Here is a 14,534-nt window from a genome sequence, read left to right on the forward strand (position 1 = left end):
CTTATCAGTTAACTTGCTTAAAAGCAACTTAAATGAAATTTTTTGGGATTTCAATTACAAACGATCTTTGATAGGACCCCCTCCCTCCCTAGTTCATATCGTGATGATAGCTTTAAAAGGAGGTTTTTAGAGGAGCTCACGAATTTTCCATCCTTTTCTAAAATATGTATAAAAATAGTTAAAAATCGAATTTTTAGAGCCTCAAATGCAAAATATTTCCAGGAAGGAGGGATTCTAAGCCTCTTCAATCTTCCTTAAATGTAAGCAAACATTACCTAAAGGTGCATTTTTAGGATGGAAAGCTGAAGAGCTAGAAGAGCACCCCTCCTCTTCTTACTTCTCAATGTATAATGACAGCATATTTTGGTTTCTAAGCTATTTTTTTCAAAAAGTATTTTGGGGCCAGCACCTGAAACCTGAACTTTCTCAGTACATCATCAAAAATAAACAAAATGCGTTTTTAGTTTCCTAATTTTCAAAAATTACTCGGCAATAAAAATTTTGAAACATTTTCAAGGCAGATTCCTAAATGCGCCCCCTCACCTAATGTCCCAATACCCCGAAAATTGAGTTTTTAAAACTTCATTTTAATAAAATTTCTGGGGAGTTCGGAGTTTGTTCAAAAATTTCAGATGGCCCCTCCCAAAACAATCGGCTGGATCCGCCACTGGTAACAGCAATATGTTATAATGCTGTTGAAATTCCTTAATCCACCTTTCTTTTAAAAAGAAAACCCCGACATCACAAATAAAGGGGCAAACTTTCTCTCAATTGTTTCAAAAATGATGATGCTTAAGGTTTTTAAAAAGGAAACAGGAATAAAACTTCACCGATCCCACCGACCGCTAAAGGGTCATTCCATACAAATGTCAACCTGAGCTTCAGAAAAGAAAATTGTTACAAATCCTTAACTGTGACAGCTGTCATTTTATTTTGCACACTTTTTTCTACATTAATCTAGTAACAGTTAGGAAAAATTCCCTTTTTCAGCTCTATAAGTGCATGTAGAACAGGCATAGCATACGCAAAAACCATGGGGTAAAGTTTTCTGGTGCTTGTTCTTGTGCTAAAGTTAACAAGGTGCTTGCATGAAAACAAGCACCTTGTTACTTCTACCCACCTGCAATCTTCCCAGACCATTTCAATAGAGAAAAGAAATAAGGGAGTTAGTTTCGACATTCCACATCATCAAACTGATCTGATAAAATATAAATTAATTCGCCGAGCATTAAAAAAAAGCACATACAAATCCTCAAAACATCAGTAATTCCACTACTAAAATGCAAAATTAGGGAAGATTTCGGTAATTGGGAATCTGGCGACCTTTCTTCATTGGCGTCAATTTTTGGCTCCAGCACCTGCATGAGAGGTATTTTTCATTACAAATCTAAACAAAGAGAGAGGAAACATCTATTCACATAGGGTTACTATAAATAAGCAGGGTTACAAAAATAAAAATTTTTCGCCAAAAATAAGACGACCACGCCAGATTCCCAATTATCGAAATATCCCCCAAAATTAAAATAGGAGCCAAATTTGCGTTGTCATTGACGCAATACGATTTTTTTCGAAATGTTCCAGGCTATGATAATTCGCCCGAAATTGTTATTATATGTCGGATTCCTAATTTCTACGAATAATAGGTGTCTGGAGAAACACGATTAGTAGCTATAACCAGTAAAACCAAGTTGTTGCGAAAAGAATTAACTCAAAAATTTTAAAAAGTTCTGAAGTTAGTTGGAGATTGATTGCAAACGGTGTATTTCTCTTCGTAATGCACTGGAGAACAAGTGCTTTAAAAATGATGAGATATTGAAAATTACGTATTTAGTACAGATGATCGTTCCTACGAAAGGCAAACATTTTAATGAATCATAACTTGAAGTACTAAAAACACACAAAAAGCAAGAACATGGACAATTTCGGATAAACAGATAACAGAAATCCAACCTTCAGTCTGGCGTTCTGGAGTAAACAAACAAAAACCAATATTTTTTTCCTTTCACTTCAACTTCAGTTTCTTTCATCAGTTACGGTTACGTTTAGAGATGACGTAACATTACCTATCTTCGTTATTTTCATGCACCTGTTTCCTTGCAGTGTTGAAATTTTCAGTGCTGATTTTTTTTCTTTTTGAACAGAATGAAGTTAGTTCAGCAAAACAATTTCAGTCATAAAGCCCTACGAAATGAAAGTAAAAAAAAAAGGTACTTGATTCCGTTTTAACTGTAACTAGCATAGTTTGTTTGGCGTACAGTAAAGTTTTTTACGCGGGAGCCTCGGGGTTGGTGTGCAATGTTGCGTGACTTTTAATCTTTTTTTTTTGCATCGGTGGCCCATCCCTTTCTGCTTTAGTGCAACACATTTAGCTTTTTAAACAAAATTATGTCATTTTTCGTTTCATCAGTAATAAATCAAATTTCGCTCTCTTGACTACTTTCGAAAAGCAACTGCTCGTTGTCGGTGCTTGTACGAAGATACAGCATTCATCACCATACCAAACAACCAGGAGTACTTACTGAATTACTGAATGGTAACTTACTGAATAAACCATGAGTAGTTCGAAGAAGTGTTCTTGATTATTTTCATTCTATAGGTATGTTACCTAATTTTTATGTAAAATAAATCCTTTTGGTTTTCTTTAAAAAATAAGATCAGGCTTTTGCTGCTGTCGCAAGCATGTATGAATGCAGTGCAGTTCAAGATTGTTGCTGCTGTGTTTTTCGTGAGGTGGCTTTTTTTTTGTTTGCCCCTAAGAAATAAATTTCAATTAAAAATAACTGCCTAACTCCCTAATAAGGTGCACATTGCAGAAGTCTTTGTTTGCTTACATCGCCTCTACTGCCTTCAAGCAACAGAAAAAAAGAGGCTGATTGTCTGAAAGTCATAGTGGCAAATTTTCAATCTAGTTATCTGATACATGTGGAAATCTTGAAAAACAAAATTACCATGCGTATAACCAGGTTTCGCCGATATATATCCAATATTTATTTTGAAAATATTTTGATATTTTCGATACTATTTTTTCAAACACAGTCATATCAATATAGGTAAATATTATTTTAATCCTAGTAATATTGTTCGTTTATTATTCAAAATAACCCAAAAGTTATGTACTATATTTTAATGATGTATTAATTCATCATTATTGCTGCAGAGTAATATAATATTTCTTTTTTATTTTTTATATTCATGAAATTGATAGTAATACAACTTTAATTCACTTCGAAACTACCTAGTTAAATATTAAACGTTGGTCAGAAGAAAAAAATGTCTTATGACTGTGAACCAACTAATGCATATTTTTTCTTTCTGAACCATAAAACTAACTATAAAAGTAGCGAACAGAAAAAAAAAGAGTAAAACAGCTAAATTACTCAACCAAGTTAACTCAATTATTAAAATTGATTACAATGTAAAATGAAACATTAGATATAAATGATGAAGGAAACCTTTCTTTAAGTCTACATATTGTAATAATAATTTTTGAAAATAAGGAGTGATTTGAGGATGCATTTACTATTTTGAAGACGTTAGTGTTTGCTGGTTGAAAATATCGGACATACGAGCGGGGACCCAAAAATAACCGGATTTTTGTTCTAAAATATTTATTTGTTTGTTCACAAAATTTCTTTAGTCTTCTTCAAAGTGTTCCCCCTTAGATGCAATACACTTGTTAATTATTTTTTTCCACTATTATAAGCTCTCCTAGAACTCTTTAACTTTGACCATGTCCAGTGCCTGTTGCGAAGCAGTTTTTATAGCCTGTACATCATGAAAACGCTTCACTTTCAGATTTTTTTTCATCCTTGGGGACAGAAAAAGATGACAGGGGCTAGGTCTGGTGAATACGGGGGTTGTTGAACGTACGGTCACCCCTGAGAGGCCTAGTAGCGGTTAATAGTGAAGGCTGTGTGTACGGGAGCATTATCATGGTGGAAGAACCATTCTTCCGATCGCCCGCGTGAGCTCCAACTCACTCCTGTTTCGTCAATTCTAAAACGACAACTCTCGTTGTTTTTTGGCGGAATTTTTTAACGTTTTCTTCATTTCGAGACGTTGAAGGGCGCTCAGAACGAGCATGATCTTCAACACTCATGCTACCACGTTTAAAGCGTCCAAACCACTCGAAAACTTGTGTACGGCTCGTAGCATCGTCCTTGAAAGCTTGTTAAAGCATTTGGTAAGTTACGTGAAATACACCGTCAGCTCAGTCATTTCCAACCGAGGACTGCAGTTTCGTGCTTATTAGCACTCATCAGCCCGGCATAGGAAAGTGACTGAGCTGGAGATGGAAAACCTCTTAAGGAAGCCAAGAGTGCGAAACAAACTGGTAGCTAATATGGAATTAGCAGACCAGACTAGTGACCGAAGCAATGGTTCGGTTCAACTCGAAGATTGAACGCAAGGCAAGGTATATTCAGTAAATTACCGCCCATTAGCCAGGGCTAAAGCAGAAATACGGCCGGCTGTGTATTGCACGTATTTCTGCTTTAGCCCTGGCTAATGGGCGGTAATTTACTGAATATTTGGTAAGTTATTCTGTTGCCAAATTTCAAGCAGGAGAAGCAAAATTTTAAGTTTACAGTTAGTTCTTTTAAATTTGTCATAATGAGTTCGCAGGCGGAAAGGAACAACACCTGAGAAAACCAACACTATGATCAGACGTTATCAACTACAGTGAAGCCACTTGCACAGATGGTTTGTGAAGGTCTCTACTTGAGCCATCTAGCTTGAGAACACTCTACTACATCTAGGATTGGCATCACACCACTACTCCGGTTTCTTTTGGGTCCCCCCCTCGTATATCAAAATATTGGATGTTTTCGAACACTGATAACAGAAGTGACCTGTAAATATACAGGCAAACCAATTTTCTACCTCAGGCTAGGCCATACAGGTACTGCTAGTTATAGGTAAAAAAATTTCATAGGAAGCAAGGCATTAATTGTTTTAGTCTGGAGAAATCTGTTAATATCCCTATCCCAGGAGTGAGGGTTTGAATGAGTTACATGCCACTGATGAGCAATTGTTCTGATGTGGCCTTTGTATTTCAGTTAATATTTTTATGCACAAGTCAGTGTCAAAAGAGTTTTTTTTATTTTTAGCAGTAGTACTTGACCGTAGGATTCATGGACTAGAGTGCAATAGATAGTGCATTCAGCACACATGAAGAGAGAGTATATTATAAAATGCAACTAGGTAAACTATAAAAATGTAGCAAGTAAAAAATAAAAAAGTAGAATTGAAAAAATTGTAGCAATATGAAATTCAAAAGGATAAAATATACAAACACAAAATGTAACATGAAAATTATATGAAGTTCAAAAAGATAAAATGTAAAACAAGCAAGTTAATATAATAATATTGGGCCATTCCATGAAAAAGTCAACTCTTTTTCCCTGCATGTGACGGAATATATATTTCATTAAAAAGTAATCATTTTAAAGGGTAATGACAGAATTTTTTGCTTAAGAAATCACACATGAGTTTGTAATTTCCTAAGCTGAAAAAATTGGCTCATTAACATTTTAAAGTACTATTTTTAATTAAAGGGATGAGTCATCACATGCGGGTCAAAACTACCATTTTCTGTGGAATAGCCCATATAAGTTAAAATATGTTAAAAAGGTCAATCAGTCTGTAAGTCCCTGTAGCTTTCTCTAGCTTTTACTCATATTATATGGTTCTGAACACTTCCAGGCATTCCCTGAGATGCACCACATCCATAACAATGTCTGTCGTTCTCGCACATTCTACTGTTCGGGGGGAAAAAGATAACCAGGGGTCTGTCCAGGATTTTTCACCAGAGTCCGTTTTTTGTGAAAAATCGATTATTTTTGTAAAAAATCAAATTTTACAAAAAAAAAAATTATTTTTGTAAAAATGAAATTTTTGAATTTTGAGATGGTGCAACTGCATTATTGACACTTAAAGTTGAGTGTTTTCCCTCATTTCTGTTGAGAATATCATTCTTGAGTGTTTTTCGAGTATTGAGGGGGGGGGGGGGGGGGAATCGCTCTCTGGGAGATGGGCGCCCCTCAAGTATCAATATTTATTTACCATTCTACATTATGTTAAATTATACTAGAAATGTTAAATGTATAGTATTTAAAATAATTGTAACAAAGAAATTCAGGCAGGGGTTCAGCATTTAAATTTTTGAACCAAGACATTGTTATAGAGCGCAGAATTTCCTTTTAAAACTTATAAACTCCGTGATTTTTACAAAAATAAAAAAATATTTTATTTGTTTACCGCTTAACAAAGCGTACTAAACATCGACAATTCGAAAAGTCTGATTCCCCATAGCGGATGCAAAGAGATTGTATGGGGAAAACATCAAAAGTATAAAAACAGCCCTTAAAATAAATATTTTTGTTTAAATTATTTTAGAATTGCATTTTAGAGTCCTATGATAAACATATCATTAATGTCTGGACACAGTTGAATAAAAAAAAAATTTAAAAAAAAAATGAACCATCAATTCAGCATTTAAATTTTTGACTCGTAAAAGCAAATGGAATTCTGCTTAAAAAAATTATAATAAGCATTGTTACAAAAATAAAGAGACTTTTCATTTATTTGCATCCTAATAAAGCGAAGTTAGCTTGAAAAAAGAATAAAATATGATTCTCGTATCGAATGATAAAAGAGTTTATTTAAAATTAATTATCCTTTTAAGCATTGAAAAATCTAACCCATATAACTCTCTCCCAAAATAACAATTAATCATTGCCCCCCGCCAGATCGCTAAATGACGATAAGTTTAAAGTTGGTAACATTATCTGAAGTGATCACATTTTCCCCCCATCCCTACTATCCTTTAGTTCTAAGTTCATTTCGCTGTATACTATTGTTTATTAAATCAAGAGCGGGGAGAAAAGTGGAAAAGTGCTTGTTACTGTGATTGAAGGTTTGCAACAACACTGCTGCATAAAACAAATAAGCAAAATTATAAACCAAACTGACTTTCAGCTGTTAATTTCTTTCAAAGAAACAAACAACATGCATTTTTTTGATTCGGTCTTAGTTATTATTTATCGCTTGCAGGAGCATCACAAGAATGTATGCATTATTTTGATTTGAGATTTGCCCTTCCAATAAATTATTTGTAAAAGATCCGTTTTTGTTTATCAGAATTTTGTCAAGGGTCCATTTTGGTTGGTCGGGATTTTGTGAAAGGTCCGTTTTGGTTGATCGGATTTTTATGAAAAGTGCGTTAACGGACCCAAATTTCCTCTGGCCAGACCCCTGATACCTCTTGAACTATTAAGATGTCCCGCTAGGTGGCAAGTTTAGGTATGTAGACCAGTGGCGTAGCTAGACCCGACTTTCGGGGGGGGTTACTTCTTTTACATATATATATATATATATATATATATATATATATATATATATATATATATATATATATATATATATATACATATATATATATACATATATACATATATATATATATATATATATATATATATATATATATATATATATATATATATAAAATAATAATAAAAGTGAAATATATTGAAAAGACCACACCAAGAGCCCATAGATGCGCATCGCAGCAAAACTAAAAAGCCAAGTACATATAAAATTAAGCAAACAGAATTACAAATATTAAACAAATTATAAATACCAAATGATGATAAAAAGGAAAAATGCAAACAGCTATTAAGTAGGAATAGAAAAAGAGTGAATCCAGAGCTCATCAGCCGTGGAGGATTCATTAATTATGGTCAAAAGACCAAAATTTTAACTATAAACTAGAAGAGAATGCTTAAGCTCCAGTACATGCAATATAGAGTAACAATGGGCAAACGCACCATTTGTTAAGCTAAAAACAATAAACTAGAGCTCAAACCTAAAACTAAAAGCAGGGGGTTTCGCCTCGACTAATTAGGAAAACAAGTTCCGATAATTAGCCTTCCACGGGACAGTACCTGCCAATAACAAAATTGTCTTACCTTGAAATCCAAGTAAAAATATCCAGTCCGTTGTTCAGCATGATAAAAAGGCTATCCATTCGTCAACAAAACATTAAAAATATAAAAACCATGTCCAAAAAAACAATCCAAAGACGTACCAGGTCACCTGTTTCGCACGTGTAAAAGTTTTATCCACTACAGTGATTCATAAAAAAATGGTTTGTCACGGTTGTATCATACATTTACACAGTTAAACAGTTTCAAAAGAAGCGAAATGTTCATCGAAGGCTATACTTAAGCAGATGTTTTCAACAAGATTTTTAGGGAAGTTATTATGAAAAAGTAAGTTTTTGAGTACTGAAATTTCTTGCTTAAATGCAGAAATGGTGTTGCAAATTCTTTTAATTCTGATAGCTTGCGAAACAATAATGCCAATAAAAACCTTTTTACTAAGGCAGGAGGAGAAATTTTGTAAACTGTTAACTGCGAAATTGAATTCACGTCTTTTATCATAGATTGTAGTGGAACAATTTGAGTCAATTTGTATGTTGATATCCAAGAAATTAAAGCTATTATGATTAGAATTGGTCTTTTTGAGCGTTAATGAACTATGATAAATAGTTTTGCTGAGTTCAGAAAAATTAGGAAAATTTATACACAAAAGGTCATCAATGTATCTACAACAAAGAGGTGTAGAGGAAGGATTGTCAATTAAGTATTTTCGTTCATAATATAAAAGAAAAAGGTTGGCTAATGTAGAGCTAAAATTAGCTCCCATTGCTATGCCATTAATTTGAAGAAAACAAGAATTACCATTTTTGAAAAAATTATTGAAAATACAAAATTTAAAAAGACCAATAAAAAACAATTCATTAAAATCAAGGGAATCCTTGACTGAATTAAAAAGTTCTGAAACAGAGGAAAAAAGTTCAACGAGTGGGATATTGGTGAAGAGGTTTTCAAAATCAAAAGTTTCTAGGTGGTTTATATCAAGCATATTAAGTAAATTGATGACTTCAACACTATTATTAACAATCCAGAACCAATTCATTTGTTGAAGTTTAAGTTGTTCAAGAATTTTTTTGAGAAATTGTTCAAGCTTTACACTCAGATTTTTTCCAATGGTGTTGGTGGCAGAGCAAATAAATCGAAATCCAACAGGTGTTTTATGAAATTTTGGAATTGCATATAAGTAAGGTAAGTTAACAGAATCAGGACGTGGCAATTTAAAAAGTTTGTAAGCAGCAGCAAATTTTTTGATGATGGAGGATTCATTAAGTTTGGAGGAAACATAAGTGGTGGTTTTTTCGAGTTCATTTTTCAAAATATTAGCATATAATTTTTTGCAGCAGATAGAGTAATTAGAACTTGCTTTATCAACAACTGTAAAGACAAAAGCTTTTTTAAAATTATTGATGGCATTATTTTCATCAGCAGAAAGATGGAAGTATGAAGAATCAGTGTTAGCAATATCACGTAAACGTGATTTCAGTTCAATTAAAAAGTGGTGTCTATATTCAAGAAATGCATTGAGTGGAACATTAAAACAATAGGAGATTTTTCTTAAAAAATATTCAAGTTCAAATGTAAGCTTATTAAAAGCTTTTAGGAAATTAATACAAAAATTAGGCCGATATTTAGTACCCAAACTAAAAAGTTTAATGAGTTTTTTGTTTTCTCTAATTCCATCTTCTTCAACTCTGATTTTGGTCATATTCTGACCGGTGATTTGAATTTTTTACAAAACAAAAAACTCATTAAACTTTTTAGTTTGGGTACTAAATATCGGCCTAATTTTCGTATTAATTTCCTAAAAGCTTTTAATAAGCTTACATTTGAACTTGAATATTTTTTAAGAAAAATCTCCTATTGTTTTAATGTTCCACTCAATGCATTTCTTGAATATAGACACCACTTTTTAATTGAACTGAAATCACGTTTACGTGATATTGCTAACACTGATTCTTCATACTTCCATCTTTCTGCTGATGAAAATAATGCCATCAATAATTTTAAAAAAGCTTTTGTCTTTACAGTTGTTGATAAAGCAAGTTCTAATTACTCTATCTGCTGCAAAAAATTATATGCTAATATTTTGAAAAATGAACTCGAAAAAAACCACCACTTATGTTTCCTCCAAACTTAATGAATCCTCCATCATCAAAAAAATTTGCTGCTGCTTACAAACTTTTTAAAATTGCCACGTCCTGATTCTGTTAACTTACCTTACTTATATGCAATTCCAAAATTTCATAAAACACCTGTTGGATTTCGATTTATTTGCTCTGCCACCAACACCATTGGAAAAAATCTGAGTGTAAAGCTTGAACAATTTCTCAAAAAAAATTCTTGAACAACTTAAACTTCAACAAATGAATTGGTTCTGGATTGTTAATAATAGTGTTGAAGTCATCAATTTACTTAATATGCTTGATATAAACCACCTAGAAACTTTTGATTTTGAAAACCTCTTCACCAATATCCCACTCGTTGAACTTTTTTCCTCTGTTTCAGAACTTTTTAATTCAGTCAAGGATTCCCTTGATTTTAATGAATTGTTTTTTATTGGTCTTTTTAAATTTTGTATTTTCAATAATTTTTTCAAAAATGGTAATTCTTGTTTTCTTCAAATTAATGGCATAGCAATGGGAGCTAATTTTAGCTCTACATTAGCCAACCTTTTTCTTTTATATTATGAACGAAAATACTTAATTGACAATCCTTCCTCTACACCTCTTTGTTGTAGATACATTGATGACCTTTTGTGTATAAATTTTCCTAATTTTTCTGAACTCAGCAAAACTATTTATCATAGTTCATTAACGCTCAAAAAGACCAATTCTAATCATAATAGCTTTAATTTCTTGGATATCAACATACAAATTGACTCAAATTGTTCCACTACAATCTATGATAAAAGACGTGAATTCAATTTCGCAGTTAACAGTTTACAAAATTTCTCCTCCTGCCTTAGTAAAAAGGTTTTTATTGGCATTATTGTTTCGCAAGCTATCAGAATTAAAAGAATTTGCAACACCATTTCTGCATTTAAGCAAGAAATTTCAGTACTCAAAAACTTACTTTTTCATAATAACTTCCCTAAAAATCTTGTTGAAAACATCTGCTTAAGTATAGCCTTCGATGAACATTTCGCTTCTTTTGAAACTGTTTAACTGTGTAAATGTATGATACAACCGTGACAAACCATTTTTTTATGAATCACTGTAGTGGATAAAACTTTTACACGTGCGAAAACAGGTGACCTGGTACGTCTTTGGATTGTTTTTTTTGGACATGGTTTTTATATTTTTAATGTTTTGTTGACGAATGGATAGCCTTTTTATCATGCTGAACAACGGACTGGATATTTTTACTTGGATTTCAAGGTAAGACAATTTTGTTATTGGCAGGTACTGTCCCGTGGAAGGCTAATTATCGGAACTTGTTTTCCTAATTAGTCGAGGCGAAACCCCCTGCTTTTAGTTTTAGGTTTGAGCTCTAGTTTATTGTTTTTAGCTTAACAAATGGTGCGTTTGCCCATTGTTACTCTATATTGCATGTACTGGAGCTTAAGCATTCTCTTCTAGTTTATAGTTAAAATTTTGGTCTTTTGACCATAATTAATGAATCCTCCACGGCTGATGAGCTCTGGATTCACTCTTTTTCTATTCCTACTTAATAGCTGTTTGCATTTTTTCCTTTTTATCATCATTTGGTATTTATAATTTGTTTAATATTTGTAATTCTGTTTGCTTAATTTTATATATATATATATATATATATATATATATATATATATATATAATCGCTTGGAATTTTTTCCTTTTCTTTTTTTTTTCTTTCTCTTCTCTCTTCTTTTTCTCTTTTTTTTTTTTTTTGAGACTAACGTTTCGGGGGGGGGGGGGTTTGTCCCCAAAACCCCCCCCTTAGCTACGCCCCTGATGTAGACATTAACTATGTTTACTTTAATTTGGCATTGAATTGAAACATTTAACATAATTAGTTTTCATGTAATTAATGATTTAAAAACATGGGGTAATTTGGGTATGCATTACATTTTACCAATCAGAAGGACAAATAATAATTTTATTGGAATTCAAACATAGGCATGTATGTGCATCCTCACTACACAAGGTAATACATGCTAAAAATGAATCGGAAGATTGTTTAAATTTGCTTAATTGTTCTGTAACAAAAAACTACTTTCCATCCATTAACGGTTTGTCATGTTGCGATATTTTCAGTCTAAAATCGATCTTAACACTTAGAAAAAATAAGTATTTATACTATCCCATTTCTTTCATTGTACCTACATTCAACCTACGTTTGAAAACATTGAGTAAGATTGTTATTAAAACCATGCTTTGCTCTTTAACAATCACTATACTCAAATTCCCCCATCCACGGGGTAATTTGGGTATAGTGAAACTTATGTTTGCCATTTATATGCAAATGGGTCAATTAACATGTAATTTGCAGAAAACTATTCTGGAAAGTCATAATGTTAAGCTGAAACAAGAAAAAGAATACAATATGTACATATAAATTTATTACAAGTCTGGAAAGTTCAAAGTAGGCCATTTTTATACCCAAATTACCCTGACAGACCCAATAAAGAGATTATCTAATCTGTTTGTTCTAGGGTGCCTAATGAAAGTAGAATAAAGCAGCAACACTTTTATTACTTTGTTGATTGAAATATTTTTTGGAATTTTTAATAGCTATCATGATACGTGAAATACACCGCCAGCTCAGTCATTTTCATTTATTTCTGCTTTAGCCCTGACTAATGCGCATTAATTTACTCAATAAGCTATCATTATGTTCTTTCAACTGTTCACAGATTTTTACTGTTGAAAATATTTATTTTCAGCATGAAGCCCTCATTCTCCTTAGAATTATTCAATTTTTTTTTCCATTCTTCATAACAAATCGGAATCTTAAAAATTAGCAAATTCTGTTGTATATTGAGTAATTTATTGCATTTACCAAGTTTACTGGTGATTATGTATGCCCGCCGGTAATTATATAGTTAATCATCAGCTAATCACATTTAACGTAACAAAAAAATAACCTGAACCTATCAGGTAATAAATACTGTTCAGTGAGAATTTCAGACTGCATACTCAAATATTTCATCTTTTAAATTTTCTTAACTTTTATGTTTATTCAGAGTTTTAATATGAAATTAATTGTGCCTCTCATTTCGTTTCTAGATGTTAGTTTAAACAAGAATCAATCATAAAGCTGCAAATGACTGCTTCCATTGCCAAAGCTACTTCACCTTAATTTCTCGGTAAATATGCAAGTTCATTCCATTTATCTATACATAAAGGTAAGGAAGACCAGTTCTTTTGATTCATGTACTGTATTTTTCTGCAAATGAAGTACATGAAGCTAGTAAAAAAGTAAAATTAATGAGGTGCGGATGCTGTAGCAGATTGGTTTTTTTTTTCTTAACACCAATGCATTGAACCTAAATATTTACAGCAGGATTCGCTGAAACCATTACACTTTCTGTATGTTGTTTATTTTTCATAGCTTGAATGTTTGTTCTTACCTTATACAGTAGGTATATTTAATGTAAAAAAGTTTTCAACCCTTCTTACAACTTCTTAATTTTGTAGACGTAAAATAATAAATAGGGAAACACAGCATCATATATTTTTCATCCGTACTTGATTTAAATATCTACCTTTTTTTAGTAATGATATGCAGTTGGCTCTCTGTTTGACAATTTTCAAGGGACCATAAAAAACCGTCCTTAAGTAGAAAGCGTCCTTAAATAGAATGCTTTGAACACTATAGTGGACCATGTGGGATTGTTAAAAACCATCGTCAAATAGAGAAAGTTGTTAAATAGAGCATTGTTAAACAGAAAGCCAACTGTAATTGCTGACTTAAAAATAAGAAAAAGTTGTTAACTCAAAAAGAACGAACTTGAAGTTTGGCATAAAATCAAGTCACTATACTAGCTTGCAAGTTAACTTGTCAGTGACGTCATTAAGCGCGGAGGAAAAACACTGAGTGAAAAGACCGCCTGTAGGTTTGTAAGGAGGATCTCCGATAAGACACCGCACTCGCAGTTGCCCTGCTTGGCGAATTAATCCGCTTTGGCATACTTCAACGAGAGTGGAGCACTTGAGCAAAATCGCGCCAAACGCAGAATATCCGGAGATCGCCAACTGTTTGTGAGCTCTGATTGGCTGGTTCGTTCAGTTGCAAATGAATGTATGGATCCGCGCTGCACCGCTCTTAAAATTGAAAATATTTAACGATTCACAGAAATTATGACAAAAAAATGTCCCTTTTGCGTCGGTTTAACTAACTAATCCGATTTCTAAAGCAAAGTGCGTAATTTCCCCCCGATTATCTGGCAAAGCGCAAGGAACTATTTCCTTCACTTGGCCGCAGCTCATTTCTCCATAGCCAAGAAAGCTTGCAATCGAGTATAATAAAACAAGTGTTGCCATACTTTGGCTAAGTCTTTATTTGACGCTAGTGTTCATTCTAGAAAAAAAAAGGGCAGGATGCTGGCTTTGAAAGGGGCACTATTTGTTATAAAAAGGGCACTTTTTCAATGCAGTGTCCACCCAGCCCAGA

The sequence above is a fragment of the Uloborus diversus genome, chromosome 4 (assembly GCF_026930045.1).
Source record: "Uloborus diversus isolate 005 chromosome 4, Udiv.v.3.1, whole genome shotgun sequence".
Classification (NCBI taxonomy): Eukaryota; Metazoa; Arthropoda; class Arachnida; order Araneae; family Uloboridae; genus Uloborus; species Uloborus diversus.